The sequence below is a fragment of the Chrysemys picta genome, chromosome 1 (genome assembly GCF_011386835.1).
Source record: "Chrysemys picta bellii isolate R12L10 chromosome 1, ASM1138683v2, whole genome shotgun sequence".
Lineage (NCBI taxonomy): Eukaryota > Metazoa > Chordata > Testudines > Emydidae > Chrysemys > Chrysemys picta.
This window is the reverse complement of record NC_088791.1, coordinates 259,761,286-259,780,740: the sequence shown is the minus strand read 5'-3', so window position 1 is coordinate 259,780,740 and position 19,455 is coordinate 259,761,286. Positions and strand designations below refer to the sequence as shown.

General features: G+C 44.1%; 1 long non-coding RNA gene across 1 annotated transcript in view; it reads right to left on the bottom strand.

Annotated features, from left to right (window-relative positions):
* LOC135980827 (uncharacterized) overlaps positions 1-19,455 on the bottom strand; it is a 34,454-nt gene that overhangs the window by 5,175 nt on the left and 9,824 nt on the right. The window contains exon 2 of the long non-coding RNA XR_010597730.1: positions 1,353-1,407. This is a non-coding gene — a long non-coding RNA (uncharacterized LOC135980827). The remainder of the gene's footprint in view (positions 1-1,352; positions 1,408-19,455) is intronic.

The following is a 19,455-nucleotide window of genomic DNA, read 5'->3' as shown; positions in this document are numbered from 1 at the left end:
AGCAGAATAGTCCTGTTGGTATCCAGGAAGTGCTAAAGGACCTCCCCCCAGCCTAAGGGGAGGATCCACAGGTCTGTGATACCAAAGAATTGCGGGGGACAACTAATGAAATAACAGGAATGGGAGTGAGGTCACAGGGCTTAATGAAGGGCACCTGATGAGGACACCGAGCAGAAAACCCTGGACAGCGCCCACTGCTCCTTGAAGGCATCAAGGGAGCCAGCGGACGCTGCCCAGAGGAACTCTGCCCGGATGCGTGAACGGACAGAGGAGCGGAAATAGGCCCCACAGTCGCAGGAAACCCCGTTGGCCAACCTCCTATCCCTGATTTTGTAGATGGTAATAGAGTAGTCAAAGGCAGATATACTGGCCACTGGATAAGCAGTTTTCTGTTCCCTGACTGACCAGCGTGGGGGCTGCTCCAGGCTAGGGTGGACACAGGACTCTAATTAAGGCCCCTCTGATACTATAAAAGGGCTCATTTTGGTCTGGCTGGATAGAGGAAAAGGGAGCCAGAGGAGAGGAAGTGCGCCTGGGTAACAAAGACACCCTCAAGCCACTGGAAGGAAGCCCTAAGTTAAGGGTGAAGAAGGCGTTAAGAGAGAGAAGCGGGAGAGCTGTGGGGAAGTGGCCCAGGGAAGTGTAGCAGCTCTGGCCATGAAAGGTCAGCTGCCAACAGCTGCTGCCACCAGGGTCCCTGGGCCGGAACCTGGAGTAGGGTGGGCACGGGTTCCCCCCAACCTGCCACTACAGAAACACACCTCCTGGGAGGGGAAGACAGGCCCCTGTCAGGACAGGAGGCTAAACTGTTCTTGAACAAGCCCGAAGGGACAGCAGTGACTGTGGGAATTCTCTCACCAACTTCCTTGCTGGCTTATGATGAAAAGGGCTCAGTAGACTGTAACCCTGGCCCTAGAGAGAGAGAAGGGATACATGGAGGGTCGCAGTGAGCCTCTGAGGCTAGCATAAACTGCCTGGAAGCACGGGACCCATGGAGAAAAGGTTGGAGCTTTGCCACAGTATCTTATGACTTTTAAAACAAACTGTATATTTGTGGATAATCTAAGCACTATACCCAGATGTACAGACACTTTTTTTTTGACCTGTGTACTATATAATTTTTCAACATTAACTTTAACAAAAAATTTAAATCTGTTCTTTGACTTAAACAATATGCTTCATAGAAAAGAAATTAAAAGACAGGGCAACATTTTCAAAAGTGCCTCAATTACTTAGGAGCCTAAGTCCCAATTTCAAGCAGGACTTTTAGGAAGCTAAGTTTATATATCAATGAAATGTAGATTCCTGAGTGCCTAAAGTCTCTTTTGTAATGGCACTTAGGAGATTTTTACCTGTATTGTCTATTCCAATTCTTACTTCAGAGGCAGCAGGAATGTGGATCACTACCTTTAAAAAACACAGGAATGAATTAATGACTCTTCCATTTGCCTATTAAAGCAACAGTATATCTAGTCATCTTAACACCTAAAACAAACTCCAGCTATCAGTTTATTATGTGGCGTACTTTGACATGAGACCTCTTTAATAAGCTGAATTTTGGGGTGGTATATTGATGTAACCTCAATAAAATACATACGCCAGATAAATAATTGATTTAAATTCCGAAAGCCCTTTTCAAGCTCATCGGGCTTCCCTGTAACTAGGATGCTTGTTCACAAAATCTCTAGTGTGTTTGAGGGCCTTGTAAGACTCAGTGATGTTTCATGGTTTTAAGGCCAAACTGTCTTCTGCAATCTGGTTTCTCTTGCACCACCAGAGTGACAGGCCCTGACTCTCTTGTATGGGAGAGTCCCCAAATGGTGGAGAGCCAGCATAACCACTTCCTATACCACCCTACTATAGAAGGAATAATTCAGACTTGATCTGAGAACTACTGTGCTCCAGCTAGTCTCAGCTGGTGTACTAACCCCCAGGGATTACAGCCAGCCACAGTATTTTAGTCAGCCCTGAGACTGCTCTAAAATATGCTGGGATCAGAGCACACTACCACGTCCCCTATTCCCCCAAAGTGTCCAGCAGAAAATGAGCACAGCTAAGAAATCTAGCCTTTGATTTTTACATCCACAGCTCAACCGCTTGGAATGCTTTATGCTCCAACAAAAAGGTGTTTTGAATAGTTCACAAGTGTTATGCTGTCCTCTCAGTACCAGTAGGATTGAACTGGATCTTAGGATGCCTTGTCAACATGTCCATTCTCATTGATTCCACGGGCATTGATGCAGTGCTAGTACAGCTGGAAAGCTCAAGTACTGTACTAACTCAATTAGTCCTCCCACCATAACCCTACAGTACTCCTGCTCTTTCTTTTAGGTGGCAACAGCTCAGATCAGTCATTCTGTCACCTGTCAAACATGCCTCATGCACACATCTATAAACTTGTTCCTGGCAAGCCTGAGACCTGCCACCACCATCTCACACACTCACAAGTTCCATATAGGCCGGAGAATGGATTGGGTGGTGGATGGTCATTTTTCTCTCTCCTTGATTTCCCACTCCCTTCCCTAAGAGCCACACAGGCCTCAGAGCAGCTGATGTACTTAGCCAGGGGCAGCGGGTATAATAGGCCAGGGAAGGCACGCAGCCACCCTGACAGACACCTGGGCTGCGGTGGCCCCGCCCCTTCCCTGAGGCCCCCACCCACAGCCTGCTGCCGCCTACCTACCTGCACTCCACCTCCTCCCCCACCCCAGGTCCCCGCTGCTCGCCGCGTCGCGTTGGGGGCGGGGGAGTGAGGAGGGAAGCTGCGAGCAAGCGGTGGGCACAGGGGTCTGGTGGGGGAATGAGCTGGCTCAGCTGGGGAGGAGCAGCTCGGCCCAGCACTAGGGCTGGGATCGCTGGCCCAGGGGAGCTGGGGTGGGTGAGCCGGGGGATCCTCTGGTCTCAGGGAGGGGGAAGGGTTGCTCAGGGCTCCTCCTGTTATGGGGGGGTGGGTTTGGGGGCTCTGGACTGCGTGGGGTGGGGCCTCAGATGGAAGGGGTTGGGCAAAAAACAAAAAACAGTAGGAGAAAAGTACAAAAAACAGTAGGAAAAAGGTAAAAACAATAAATAAGTAATATTTGGGGGGAGGGATAGCTCAGTGGTTTGAGCATTGGCCTGCTAAACCCAGGGTTGTGAGTTCAATCCTTGAGGGGGCCACTTAGGGATCTGGGGCAAAATCAGTACTTGGTCCTGCTCGTGAAGGCAGGGGGCTGGACTTGATGACCTTTCAAGGTCCCTTCCAGTTCTAGGAGATGGGATATCTCCATTAATTTATTTATATTTATTTATTTATTATCAAGGTGATTCACCAAATCTTAATAATACAATATTTTGATAATACACCTCTACCCCGATATAACGCTGTCCTCGGGAGCCAAAAAATCTTACCATGTTATAGGTGAAACTGCGTTATATTGAACTTGCTTTGATCTGCCGGAGTGTGCAGTCCGTCCCCTCCTCCCCCCCGGAGCACTCACTGCTTTACCGCGTTATATCCGAATTCGTCGCGTTATATCGGGGTAGAGGTATGTGTGTGTATATATAGATATATATATATACAAACACATACACATTAGGGTTGTCAAGCGATTTTAAAAAAATCATGATTAATTGTGTGATTAAAAAAATTTATTGCGATTAATCATGTGATGGTGTTAAACAATAATGGCATACCATTTATTTAAATATTTTTTACATTTTCAACTATATTGATTTCAATTACAACATAGAACACAAAGTGCATAGTGCTCACTTTATATTTATTTTTATTACAAATATTTGCACAAGTCATACAAGTATTGTAGTGCAATCTCTTTATCATAAAAGTTGAACTTACAAATGTAGAATTATGTACAAAAAATAACTGCATTGAAAAATAAAACAATGTAAAACTTTAGAACCTACAAGTCCACTCAGTCCTACTTCAGCCAGTCACTCAGACAAACTCAGTAACAATTTACAGGAGATAATGCTGCCCGCTTCTTATTTACAATGTCTCTGTAAGTGAGAACAGGTGTTTGCATGGCTCTGTTGTAGTCGGCGTCACAAGATATTTACATGCCAGATGCGCTAAAGATTCATATGTCCCTTCATGCTTCAACCACCATTCCAGGGGACATGCGCCCATGCTGATGAAAGGTTCTGCTTGATAACAATCCAAAGCAGTGCAGACTGATGCATGTTCATTTTCATCATCTGAGTCAGATGCCACCAGCAGAAGGTTGATTTTCTTTTCTGGTGGTTCAGGTTCTGTACTTTCCGCATCTGAGTGTTGCTCTAAGACTTCTAAAAGCATGCTCTACACCTCATCCCTCTCAGATTTTTGGATCGCACTTCTGATTTGTAAAGCTTGGGTCGAATGCTATAGCTATTTTTAGAAATCTCACATCGTATCTTATTTGCGTTTTGTCAAATCTGCTGTGAAAGTGTTCTTAAAACGAACATGTGCTGGGTCATCATCCGAGACTGCTATAACATGAAATATATGGCAGAATGTGGGTAAAACAGAGCCAAAGACATACAGTTCTCCCCCAAGAGTTAAGTCACAATTGTAATTAATGCAATATTTTTTAATGAGCATCATCAGCATGGAAGCATGTCCTCTGGAATGATGGCCGAAGGATGAAGGGGCATATGAATGTTTAGCATATCTGCAGGGCCAGTGCTTCCACTAGGCAACCCTAGGCGGTCGCCTAGGGCAGCAGGATTTGGGGGGGGGCGGCATTTTGCCGCCCTCGGTGGAAATTCGGCGGGGTGGGGGTCCTTCATCTCCAGGTCTTTGGTGGAAATTCAGCGGCAGGTCCTTTATTCGCTCCGGGACCTGCCGCCAAAGTACCCCGAAGACGTGGAGCAGAAGGACCCCCGCCACCGAATGCTCAAAGGAGGAGCGCTGCCGCCTAGGGCGGCAAAAACCCTGGTGCCACTCCTGCATATCTGGCACATAAATACCTTGCAACGCCAGCTACTTAAGTGCTATGCAAATGCCTGTTCTCACTTTCAGGTGACATTGTAAATAAGAAGCAGGCAGCAGCATCTCCTGTCAATGTAAACAAACTTGTTTGTCTTAGCAATTGGCATATAAGAAGTACGACTGAGTGGACTTGTAGGTTCCAAAGTTTTACTCTGTTTTGTTTTTGAATGTAGTTATCATAGAATCATGGAACTGGAAGGGACCTCGAGAGGTCATCTAATCCAGTCCCCTGCATTCAAGGCAGGACTAAATATTATGTAACCAAAAAAAATCTGCATTTGTAAATTACACTTTCACGATAAACAGATTGCACTTCAGTACTTGTATGAGGTGATTTGAAAAATACTATTTCTTTTGTTTATCATTTTTACAGTGCATGTATTTGTAATCAAAAATAATATAAAATGAGCACTGTGCACTTTGTATTCTGTGTTGTAATTGAAATCAATATTGAAAATGTAGAAAAACATCCAAACATATTTAATAAATTTCAATTGGTATTTTATAGTTATAAGTGTGATTAATGGTGATTAATTTTTTTTTAGTTAATCACGATTAAAAAAATTAATCGCAAGTTAACTGCAATTAATTGACAGCCCTTCTATACATATATATACACACACACAGAGCAAAATAATAAATATATATTATAACTAAGGCTACGTTTTTGTCATGGATATTTTTAGTAAAAGTAAGGGACTTTCACTAAAAATATCCCTGACAAAGGGGAGGTGGGATCAGCACCCACTGCTTCTGGGGCTCCTGGGTCCCCCACTGATGTGGTGCATGGGCGCTTCAAGGTCTGGGGACTGGACTGCTGCAAGGTCCCCTCGCCCTGGGCAGCAGGCCACAGCTGCAGCAGTGGCTGGGCAGATGCAGGGAGTCCCCCCGCCTGCCTGCCACGGCTGGGCAGCTGCAGTTCCGCCAGCCCCCCGCTGCGGCTGGGCAGCTGCGGGGTGTCCCCACCAGCTTGGATGCTGGGAACTGCAAGGGCGGGGCTGGCTGGGAGCTCCAGCCCCAGGGCATAAAATGTCATGGAGGTTAATGGAAGTCATGGATTCCGTGACTTCCATGACCTCCGTGACATAGTCGTAGCCTTATTTATAACAGCTGTGAAATACATACATATATAGTATATGTGTGTTTCTTGACTCCAGAGGGTATTGCCTGCGTGAGTATTGCCTGAGTGAGAGCTGAGTAACTGCTTCAGGATTGGTATCCAGTATTTATGTTTCAAAGTCTAGATTTTTTTTTTTTCAGTATTTATTAATTAGAAATTTGCTATTACAAAATGGGCATATCTCTCAGAATAAACAAGATATGAGCAAACTGTGATCAAGCATGGAAAGCAAGTAAAATGAAAAGATCAATGCAATACAATATTTGGTTTATATCATACTTTCTATCTCGTTCAGTGCTTTTTTTTATATATATGTATAAAAATGCATATTTTATGTTGAGGTTTAAGCCTGATCAACACTACAAAGTTATGTGGATGAAAGCCTCCTCGTGTAGACTTTGCTGTGCACGTCTACACTTAAATTTGTCTCCCACTGATGTAAGTGCCCCATTATGCCAAGATAGTAACACTAGCTGACTGAGCTGCGTTGAACCATGGTCTATGTACAGAGATGTTCAGACACCATGAGTGTAAACACTACGTTACCTATGTCGACCCTAACAGCTGTTCTACAATGCCCAACACTTACCCCACTGATCACAATTGTTAACTCCACTGCCCAGGGGTCACACATACCGGCAGCCTCTCCCCCACCTTTTAAAGCCCCAGTGAATTTTTTAAATGACTTTGACTGGTTCTCCAGCTTGGTGAGCACACCTTTATGTGCTCTCCATTGTTGTGTGCAACTGCCCAGCAGACTCTGCTGGCTACACACTCCTGACGTGCTCCTGCCTGGAGTAGATAGGAGCTATTGGATCTCCTGTGCCTGTAGAGAGAAGAGGCTGTGCAGGCACACCTAAGGATCAGCCACAGAAATGTTGACATCTACAAGCAGATTGCAGCAGAAGAGGTATGACAGGAATTAGTAGCACAGCTGTGGGAAAGGCAAGGAATTGTGGCCAACAATTGATCTGGTGTCAAGCCGTAGACCTGCTGCTTTTACGAAGTGCAGCGAGCCATACTTGGCAGAGACCCCACCACAACCGCATACCACTATGGATATCACCACAGAGCCTGAGACACAGGCCCCTGCCGTGAACGGTGAGGAGAAGAAGGTAGATGAGGAAGAGGAGGTGGAGTATGGGGAACAGGAAACCAGGGATCCAGCTGTGCCGTGAGCCAAGACCTGTTTCTGACTCCACCAGAGTCCAGCCAGTCCCTGCAGTCAAGCATGGATGAGTGTGATGCAGGGGAAGGAACCTTGGGTAAGTGTGTAAATAAATTTCCTATTACAGTGATCCCCCACCCCCAACTTACAAGGACACAGCTGTCAACTTTTCATTAATTTATTTGAATAGAAGAGGTCGTGATACAACAAAGAGAAAGAGAGTTTCTATCTGCTTTTCATTCCTCTCTAGAGTTAGGCAGGTGGGGCCATATGGAGTATGGGTAGGCCATACTGTGTAGTGTAGACATGGCCTAAGGTACTGACAACTTGGAATGGTGACAAGCTGTCAGTCAGAATGATGTTGATTTACCTTGGGTATAGGCGTTTAATGACTAACACCAGATTATAAAGATATAAGAGCGCATTCATTTAACTCTCACTATTAGAAGATGCTTCGGCCTTTTGTAGGTGTTGATGGCACTGCTCTACAATACCAGGAGCAGAGATATTGGTATTATTTTAGCTACTGTTATTTGTATATTCTGGAACTAAGCACTCCCCTCTAGCTTGAGCTCTGTTTATATTCAGGACCTTCACACCAGTGTAACTACACTGATATTGTTTACATTGGTGCCAAGCCTTAATATAGACATGCTGCACCAGGTCACAGCAGCACTTACTCTGGGGCATCTTAGGGCTTGTCCCAGGGCCGGCTTTATGCAGCACTGGTACAAGACCCTACACTGATGGTATCAAATGGTGTGATAAAGTGCCCTTAAGGTGGGCAAGACCTTGGTGTTCTCCCAGCCATTCCAGGAAAGCAGGCCATTTTTTCAAAATTAAGCAGAATAAAAGTCATGTCATTTTCTTAACTTGTTTACACCATCAGTTTTGCAGTTAAGAGACAGAATTAAAACTATGCGCTTAGGTACAATAAGTGTATTTTTTCTTAAATGTTTGTTTTCAATACCAAAGGAGGCCTAGCATCCTGAAAGAGTGAAAAGTCCTGTCCATCAGTGGAGCACCCCAAGGGTATGTCTATACTTACCTCCGGGTCCGGCGGTAAGCAATCGATCTTCTGGGATCGATTTATCGCGTCTTGTCTAGACGCGATAAATCGATCCCGGATCGATCCCGGAAGTGCTCGCTGTCGATGCCAGTACTCCTGCTCGGCGAGAGGAGTACGTGGAGTTGATGGGGGAGCCTGCCTGCCGCGTGTGGACCAGCGGTAAGTTCGAACTAAGATAGTTCAACTTCAGCTACATGAATAACGTAGCTGAAGTTGCGTATCTTAGTTCGAAGTGGGGGGTTAGTGTGGACCAGCCCCAAGAGCTGCTCTGTGATGACCTTCCAGATGAGAAGGAAAGCACAGGAGAGGCAGATGGAGGAAGTATGAGCTTAGGGGAGCACATGTGGCTCAGACGGGCATGCTGCTCCTTCAGGGGAGTGCTTTGAAGTTTCGAGGGGGCACTCTTTGGTGAGGTGGCTTTGTTTCAGAAAAAGGGGGAGCTGCTCTTTGTGGGTGAGGCTTTGGTCTAAAAATGCAAGGCCTTTATTTTTTTTATAAGAAGGCTTCTGTTTTCTGATTAGGGGAAGCTGCCATTTATTGGAGGGTTTAGTGTCTCCTAGTCAGGGAGAGGGTCTGCTTGGGAGCTTTAACCCTGCATATTGGGAGACCTCCCCTTTCAATGGGAGCCCTGGTGGCACAAAGCAAGGCAGTTATTCTTTGTGGGTGAAACGTTCAAGCCACAAAGTAGAAACAGAAGATTTTGTGAGGGGCTTAATGTTTCAAAACGGGGAAAGCATTCTTGCATTGGTGTCTCAAATGCCTACTTTTCCTGGGAGGGCGAGGGAGGCTCAGGGTCTCAAATTCTGAGGAAGCTGCTTTTCTTGGCAGTGGATTAGGCCTCCAGAAGCCTTCACATATGCTCCATTATGTCATCATCATCATCATCATCATCATTATAATGCAGTAGTGCCAATCAGGGTTCAATGCCCCATTGTACTAGGAACTGGACACGCGTGGAATAAACAAACATTTGCTGTCCCAGAGAGTTTACAGTCCTAGTCTATGATGCAAGACAATAGGAGGATACAGCAGACAAATATGATGAGGTAAGAGTAAAATCATCACATTTATTATCATAAGGAGCAGTCAAGAAAAGTGTCCGCCTAGCCACTGTTGAATGTTTTGTAGGTATCATGGCAGAGGTGAGTTTTAAGGAGGGATTTGAAGGAGGACAATGTATTACTAGCATTACAAATGAACTACTGGCTTTACAGAGAGCTCCTGTCATGCATAAGTGACACAGCAGAAAGCATGAGGGGGTTGAGGGAAAACTGGTCAATGGGCACTGAAGGCTGTCATCACTGGCAGAGCAAAGGTAGAAGTTAATGGATCAATAGCACAATAGAGTTGATACATAGGATGGGGCTAAGATGTGAAGTGTCTTAAAAGCAAAGACATGTATCTTGTGTTTGATGTGGTGGAGAAAAGGGAGTCAGTGGTGGAATGCAAAGAAGAAGATGACATAATAAGGGATGATCCAAGGAAGTGATTTTAGCAGAATTGGTATGACTGGACTGGAGGAGGGAAAGAATACATTTGTCAAGGCCAGAAAGGACTTTGCAGTAATCAAAGCAATATGAAAAGGGGTTGGAATAGAGTTTTGGTCAGGTGGCAAGAGAGGAAAGGCCAGATCTTAGAGATGCTGAGTAAGAAGAAGCAATGAGTTATAGACCCAGGCTGGAAATGTAGGTGTAGAGAAGGGGATGCGAGAGAGATGACACTTAGATTACAGGCTTGAGTGAGTGGCTAGAAGATAGATAGTGTTATCTCCAGTGATAGTTAAAACGTGGGAAAGCTTTGCGAAAAGATTAAGAGTTCAGTTGTGGCCATGTTGATCTTAAATTAAGCTTTGGACATGCACAAGGCAATGTCAGAAAGACAGGCCAAGGTTTTAGTCTGGACAAAAGGAGTCTGAAGCACAGAGATAAGGTCTGTGAGTTGTCAGCGTAGAGATGATAGGTGAAGCCATGTTTTTAAATATAATCACCTGGCAATAGGATGTAAAAAGAGAAAAGGAGGGGGTCTCTGTTGAACTTTATTAAAAGGAGCAAGGGGAGGACCCACTGAATGAGTAACTGCAAGGTAAATGGAAGAGAGCCTGGAAAGGACAGGATCACAAAAGCCAAGGGAGAACAAGATTTCAAAAAGCATAGCTGATGGTGTCAAAGGTAGCTGACAGAATGAGGATGGGGATAAAGTCCAGGCCCTGAGATATGGCCAGAAAGATGTCATTAGAAAATTTGATGAGAGCAGTTTCAGTGAAGTGTAGAGGGTGGAAGCCAGACTGAAAAAGAATCTGGGATGGACTGAAAGATCAGAACTCCAGAGACCAGCGATAGATTGTGTGTGTAATGAATGAAGAGATCAACAGGAGTGAGAGATTGGGTGGAACAGATTTTGCAGTCAAGGGTGGGGGTTTTATTGTGGGGGAGACTAAAGCATACATCTGTATCATTTCTGCTTCTAGTAGGAACCGCCAGCTACTTTGACAGGTTCCCCCCAGAACCCACTGAGCCCCCTCACCCACCAGCCTGGGCTCCCTCTTACACTGTATTGCTATGACACGCTGCAAAGCCCTCCAGCCTGTACTTTCACCAGAATTCATACAGGTAGGGCCACATCCAGCTGCAGTTACATGCCGGTTTCTGACCAGCCCCTGCATAGGAAAGTTACAGTTAAGGCAACTTCCAGCTCCCCAGGCACGCACCCCCTCTAGAGTGTAAACCCAAAATTATTGCGCTGCACGGGGAATTGTACAGCGTAAGCTCATAAAATTTGCCCCATCACTCAATGTGGAGAGGGATATGCAACAGTCTTTGCAGTTATGGGAGTTATGATTCCCATACACTTCACTCCAACTCACTGATTTAGATAAAGCAAAAAAAACTTTATTAACTACAAAAGATAGATTTTAAGTGATTATAAGGGATAGCAAACATCAAAGCAGACTACCTAGCAAATAAACAAAAAACTCAAACTAAGCTTAATATACTAAATAGATTGGATATGAATTAGCAGATTCTCACCCTAAGAGATGATACAAGCAGGCTGAAGATTCTTAAGGGACAAGCTGCACTTGCTTTATAGCTTGAAATCCCCAGGTATCTCATTCACAGGCTAGAAATCCCTTTAGCCTCAGTCCAGCACTTCCCCTAGTTCAGTCTTTTTCCTCAGGTGTTCCCAGGAGTCTTCTTGTATGGGGAGTGAAGTATACCAGATGATGTCACGCCCTGCCTTATATAGTTTTTGCATATGGCAGGAACCCTTTGTTTCAAAGCTTGGGCCATGTCTACACTTGCCATTTAAAGCAGAAAAAAATCCCCTTTTTGTGCAAAAACCATGGGAGCATCTACACTTGCCAATGACTTTTTGCAAAAAGAAAACCACCTCCATGAGAGGCATACAGCTCTTACCAGTGATGCTTTTGCGGTGATGTGCAAGTGAAGACACGTTCTTCCTGTATACACAGCTTTTAGCCTCCGGAGGATATCCCACAATGCCTCAGTGATCACTCTAGCCAGCAGCTCTGCTGCTCTGTTGCCAGGTAAACAGACATCCACCCCTCCCCCTGTAAAGCCCCGGGCACTTTGAAACTCCTCTTCCTGTTTTCTTGGCAAGTGCTCACTTATCTGGCCAGGTGACAATGCCTGTTCCACGGAGCAAACAATCCCCTGCTTGGTGCAATGCTGAGCTAGCTTATCAGTGTTTGGGGAGAGGAGGCTGTGCAGGGACCCAGGATGCCCTGCGATCACTCCCCCCCTTCCCACAAGACCTATCGTCAAACTGGAGAGAGCTGCACTGTGGGATAGCTGCCCTAGAGCGCTGCTCTCATCTGCGATGGAAGTGCTGCTAATGTAAACACTCTCAGACGCCTGAGGAATTAAGTGAGTACACAAACCAGCGCTTTACTTTCACTGGTTGTCTATCACCGGTGAAACTTACAGCGCAAAAACTCTGCAAGTTAGGCATACCTTTGGTCCCCAGACTGGTCTGTGGAAAAATACTGACATCCCAAGATGGAGTCTAGAGACATGTGGTCTTATCACATGACCTTGTGGAGTCACAGCAGCCATTACTGGGAGGCTGTCTGTAGCGTTTACAAGAAGGCTCATCACCAGGTGGACATAAGCTTCTCCTAAGGCCTATTGTTTTTTCCTAATGGCCCATTGCCCTGAATAGGCCCTTCCCCACCCAGCTATCTAGACTAAAAGCATCTTGTCTAGTGGGCGTTACCCAGGTGTAACTACATTTGAAATACACATACATAGTCAATATTCATAACTCCAGATACAAAAATGATATATGCAAACAAATAGGGATAATCATATTCAGCAAATCATAACTTTTCCAATGACACCTCACATGACTTATCTTGCATAAAATACATCATAATTATGCTATACTCATCATAACAATATCACTGTGAATAATATGGGGCACAGTGTCACATAGGGTGGGGGTTATATTGTGGGGGAGACTAAAGCATACATCTGTATCATTTCTGCTTTCCGCCAGCTACCATCAGTCCTCACAAATTTTCAGCTACTGCAGAGCTTTATATATCTATATATCTATATAGATAGATATGTCAACTTCTCTGTATCTATGACATTTGTCAGTAGAAGTGGTATAGGTATATTCCTTTACTAAGGTGGGATGACGTGACCTAATCTGTGTTTAGCACTTCGTAGTTGGTCATAAGTAAGTCATTTTTAATAGATGACTTTTTTTTAAAATAGACTGTAAGTCTACAGAAAGGCAGCCCCCACCAGGAATTTTAAAAGCTATTTTTAAGAAAACAGTGGCTTTTTTTTCTGCTGAGGACAAATTCATCCTCAGACAAGGATTTATTATTTGTATTGAGGCAGTGCCTAGGATCAGGGATCTAGGCACCACTGTGCTAGTCACTGGGCAAACACATAATCAGAAGATGGTCCCTGTCCCCAAAAACTTGTAATATAATACCTGGATACTTCAAAAGCAAAAGACCTGCACCAAGGGCTGATGCTGAAAGTGAAATATTTGTTTCTGCTCACTCGGGGGTGGGGGATATTGAGCATATTTTATTCATTTTTCATAAAAATATTTTTTAAAATTTAAGATCAATTAAAAAAATAAAAATAATGAGGAAAAGGGTGAAAAACTTTAAATATGCTTTTAATCTTTGTGGTCATGAGTGTTCTAAGGCTAACGTTTCCAATAAGTAAATCCATGGTCCCATAATTGCACAGAGTAGAGCAAAATTTAGTCAGTCAGGCTGACTTTTTAAAAGCTCATGCTGTACAAGTAAATACAAGTGTTTTTGTATTTCCCCATCGACAGTGTGAGAACACTAGATTTTTTTTCACTTTTGTGATGGCTTATCCCTGAAGGTTGCACTGGTTGACACAAAGTGTGTAGACTACTCAGTGTGTCATTTTCTCTCATCTGAAAAAGCTAATTTATTAGGCCTAAATAAATACTAATTTTTGCATCATCAAATGCTCTTTCAACCTTTTAGTTCTGTAAACAATAGGGAGCTGAATGGTTACATTTGTTTTTAAATTTCTTTCACATAACTGAGAGAGATCCAGACACAATATCAAGCATTCAGAGATATCATGTTTTCATAAGGATTTATGACACTCCCTGTAGATTTGGAGCCCATAAACTAATTAATTTATTGTAATGCTACATATAGGCAGTGGGTGAAATCCTTGTCCCATTGAAGTCAATAGTTTAGTCATTGATTTAATGGGGCCAGGATTTCACCCAATATTTTTATCTGTGACCCATATAATCTTGTTGCAATTCCTTTGACATTAATTTTAGTCTGTTTCAGAAGATAATACCATTACAATTGGTTTTTTTTAAATACAGTAAAGTGAATATACTAACGTAAGGTTTTGAATAAAAGAGTAGTGATGTAACAATGGTCCTTGATTTGAGAAGACGAGCGAGAATGAAAATTGCTTATACAGAATGCTTTGGTAAATATTGGTCAACTGTTCTATATTATCAGACTATATATTTTGGATTGCTAAACTACATGTGGCTTATGAGAACCAAGAACAAATATTATCTAGCCACATGTTCAATATTCGGGCATACATGGGATAGATGAGCTGTGTGTACTCTGCAATTTCAGATACATATTCTTTATTCTTCACAATATACTAATCACAGTGACTAAAATGGTCTGGTAATGAAAAGGCTATGTAATATATATTTATTACATTTGATCCTGGACTGCTTCTTTTGGAAGATATTGTGATGAGTGAAGGACAAGGCTCCAAAGGTTGGAAGATTTGGATAAACACCACAAAGTGTGTGTGTTTCAAACTTCAAACAGACCCAGTACTGCACTCCTTGAGCACTCAAAACTCCCTTTGACTTCACTGGCTAAGAATTGCAGAATTAGGACCCCTTGAAGTCAATGGAAGGATTCCTACTCATATCAATGTGGTTTGGATCAGACCCATAGGCCCTACCTCTGAACATCTGGAGTCCATAAAACTGAGCTGGAAATCTCATAAGAACAGTCTTCCTTTAAAAGTTTCTGAAGCTAATGGGAGCTTTATCACTGACTTCAGTGGGGGAAAGATCAAGCCCCGTTAATAAGAAACACTGAGAATTCTCCTGAGAAAGTCAATAAAAGGTCAATAGATTCAGGAAAATGTATGTGGACTATTTTTAAGCTCTTCAGTTTACATAAGTAAATATACAGGCTTATTTGTGTTATTAGATAGTGTACTACACCCCATCAATGAGGAACAAAAGGCTAAACAAGAAATTCTAAGCAGGATTTGCTACATGTTGTTTGCTACTCATAAACTAAGGTCAGAAGGGACCATCATGATCACCTAATCCGACCACCCTCTCCTGTAATAGACCCCTAACCTCTGGCTCAGTTACTGAAGTCCTCAAATCATGATTTAAAGACTGCAAGTTACAGAGAATCCACCATTTACATTACTTTAAATTTGCAGGTCACCCACGTCCCTTGCTTCAGAGGAAGGCAAGGGTCTCTGCCAATTTGACTAAGGGGAAAATTCCTTCCCAACCCTAAATATGGTGATCAGTTGGACCCTGAGCATGTGGTCTACTAGCCAGATACCTGGGAAAGAATTATCTGTAGTAAATCAGAGTCCTCCCCATCTAGTGCCCCGTCACTGGCCATTGGAAATATTTGCTTCTAGCAGTGGCAGATCAGCTTGGTGCCATTGTAGGCAGTCCATAAGAACATAAGAACATAAGAAAGGCCGTACCGGGTCAGACCAAAGATCCATCTAGCCCAGTATCCTGTCTACCGACAGTGGCCAATGCCAGGTGCCCCAGAGGGTGTGACTCTAACAGGCAATGATCAAGTGATCTCTCTCCTGCCATCCATCTCCATCCTCTGACAGACAGAGGGTAGGGATGGTGGTGTCCCATCACACCATCCCCAGCATAAACTTATCAAGCTGCTGGTCAGATCTTTGTCTAACGAGCAATTTTACTAGCAGCTATAAAAGAGATGACTTGTGTTACTTAGATTTTTGACTAACGAATTAAACATAACTTTAGCCTTAAAGATTAGATGGGGCTCTGCTTAAAATGCTCTGTCCCTTGTCTATAGAATGGCCTGGATGTCTCTGCGATGTTAATCGATTTCTGTTAAAGCCGATTCTCCTTTAAAATGTGTATAGATTTGATGCTTTTTACTCCTTACTTGTTCATAATGTTGCATCACTACCGAGTATGTGGCAATTTGGGATATTTAAACACTTTTAATACACTGTTCATAGACACACTTCTTGCTGGAAACTTAAGCTTTTCTCTATTCCAAAATAGCCCAACATCCAATTTTCTGATTAAAGAAATGACTTCTTTATGCCGCCAGTATACCTGCGATCACCTTTACTGGCCATCATTTGTCAAGAATGTACACTTTGGGGGTTGGAGGAGGATTATCCTCAACAGCACACACGTATTTCAAAGTCCATTTATTAGGATAATTGTGTCACCCTGGACAAACGCGGACAGTTGCGCCTAAACAAAGAAGTAGTAGCTAATTTGACCTCTGAATCTGCTGAATAGAAAATGCCTCTTAACAGATGTACCAGAGTCAGCTTCAGCTTCTAAGTGGATTCAAATGATTATAGTTAAAAGTCCAAATGTCACAGGGATCTCTTAGAAAAAAGGCCAATAATTTAAGGCCGCGGTTATGATTTCACATTGTAAGTAACCTGGTTAGATAACTTGTAATTGCCTTGGCTCCATCCTTTCCCCCCCTTCTCCCGCTCTTCCCCTTTCTCGCGCTCTTCCCCCGACCCCCAAAAAAGACGAAATAGTTTGACTTGGCCCTCCCCTACTTTATATCTGATATAGCTCATATTTCATTTCTGGCAGGTAAAGAACTCTTAATAAAAGGAAGGTGTAGAAGCATTTCCCGGGGAATAATTTGATCAGGAATCACTGCCGGTTTTTTGGCATTAGTCCTGAAATGTATTAAAAGTTGAACAATCTGGGCTCATATTCTTCTCTTCTCTGGATTCTTTTCTGCATTGATTTATTTTTCTTCTGCTGTGCATGGATAACATTGATATGAGTGTTTGTGTTGTTGTTGTTGTTTGTTTTACTTATCCAAAGCTATTTGATCATCTTTAACAGTCTGCTGCCATGTTACCCAATCAGCAGCCAGACACCAGCTCTGTCCCTTTTATCTTGTTATCGCTGGCGCCCAAAGCTTCTGCGAGCAGGTGGAAACCTCCACTCAAGGAAAATAGAAACAATCGCATAACATGACGGTCTGCGTTTCATTCCCTCTCTCTCTCTCTTCCCCCGCCCCTTGTATAAATTTGATAAACGAGAGGGGGAAAGAAAACAGGGCGCTTCTGAAAAGAGGCTGCAGCCCCGCTTTTGAATAGGACAATAGAGGATTTGAGGAGGTGGAGGAGGATTTTACCGGTGGAGGAAAAGGATGGCCAGCCGTGCTTTCCCTTTGTCAGGTCAAATGTTCCTCAAAGCAGCCCCTTCTCTGCACACTGGAAATGGATCGTTTTCAGTACTCTGAAGTATAATCAAAACCCCGCCTTGACTCCTTCAAGTGTACTAAAAATATCTCCTCGTTTGTTAGCTTTAAACGCATTGCTCTTGTATCGTGTCAGTCACAGAAGATATATTGTGATCCGCAACAGACTTTCATTCTCCTGTTTTAGAGGTGGAGACAGGACTCGAGAGCGACAAGAAACCCCCCCCCCCCCCCCCAGGGCACGGGAGCGATTCTGTAAGGATTGTAATCAAAAGGGTCCCGGCAGATGGATCTCCATCTCGGCGTGTCCGCAGAGGCATTTCGGATAGACACTTTTATCTGTCCATAGAAGCAATGGGGTGGATTAGTTTTGTCCCCACCTGGGTTGTGTCACACAAGCACACGCGTGCCACGTTTCGCTCCGGGGTGAGTTGTGTCGCACAACAGCAGGGCGGACTACCTAGCAATACGGTACAGGCTGCTCCGCACGAGCCCCGCTTTCACACGCAGCCGCCCTCTCACGGAGAACAAGTCCCAGACCGCAGTCCCGCAGTTTGCGGATTGTGCCAGGCACAATTTCGCAAACCTCAACAAGAGCTGGAGAGGGTCTGCGGGCCGGCACGCGGGGATACGCCAGGTGTGGACGGCGAACCTGCGTTTTCATTCCACTGGGGAGGGCTGGCCTAGCCCAACGGCATGGTTGCCTTCCCTGTCCTGAGGTAGGCAGCCAAGCCTAACTTGTGGCAGAAAAGAAGTATTCACATGGCACCAGGGCGTGCTGCTATAATAGGGAGGAGGCAGAGGGAGAGTCAAGCCCTCGCACCTACCTACAATATTCAAATGATCCGATCCTCACGGAAAAGCTAATTGAAAGCTTTGCAAGGGGGCTATAGTAGCAGCGAGGAGAACGGACAAGAGACCAACACAACTTCCTATTTCCATTGCGACATTGCAACTTCCCCCATCAGTTGGGAAAAGAAAGGGGGTGGTTTTAGTGGTGCGAGCCCCGCTCCGTGCCCAGAGCAGGTGGGATGTCGTTCCCCGCAGTGTGAACGCTGGTTGTGCATGGCTGGACACTCCAGAACTGCCCAGCGCCCCCGGCCAGGCCGGGAGGAAATCTCAGCTCGGGGCTGGGGTAGCTCCAGTGACACCAGCGGGTGCTCTGTCAAAGAGCAGCTGAGTGCCTATAAACTGCCACTGACAAGGAGGAAAGCAGCCCGGCCTGCGCTCTTTCCTCCGGCTTTCAAATCATACCCAGTGACAGTACACCGTCAGTCCTTGTTTTTCCTCCTTCGCTTGCAAGTGTAACCTTTGCAGTGCTGCGGGGAACCAGTCGTGTGTGTGTGTGTGTGTGTGTGTGTATTAGGAATCACCTAAGTGTGTAGAAATCATAAGAAATTTGAAGCCTGTGACTTTCCAGACTGGTCTCAATAATATCAGCTCTGCCATTCTTAATGTGTTAGTGATTCAGCAATATGAAGTGGAAATTCAGAGGCAGTGATGGCAATAGCATAAGTGGACTTTATTAAACTATTTGTTTGTGCCACTTAGGGGGTAGAAGTGTCTCTCTACCATACAGTATTTGGAAAACTCGACATTTTTCTTCTCTCTCTGTGAGTCACCTTTTAAGTGCTATTTCCATGAAGTTTCCTAAATTACGATGTTTTTCATTCTTTCATGAATTGATGTGCACTGAATATTATTTTAAGAAAAAAGCTTTTCTGTTCTAAAGGCACTGAATCTGCTTGAAAGGCCTTTCCTATTTGCCGGCATATGTGTCACGGGCGCATTCAGGATTTCAAGCCTTAAACTGTAAATGGCTAATTACTTTTTGTTGTAGTTGGGAGAAAAAGGAAAATGCTGGACTGAAATTCACATTCCAGTAATATCTCTCCTTGAGAAGAGTTTAAAGATGTCCTCTGTAATTTCCCATAAAAAATCTGGTTATACTGGTTGATTTCAAGGAGAATTCTTTGCCTAAAGGCAGAAGATGAGTAATATGCCATGTGTTTCATACTTCTCTGCTAATATGATAATAAATACATTCAAGAAAAACAATGAGGTATTTACAATGACTACTTTAACTTCTCTTTGTTCCCCCAAATTTTCCTGAACTCGAAGTAGGTAGCTTAAATAT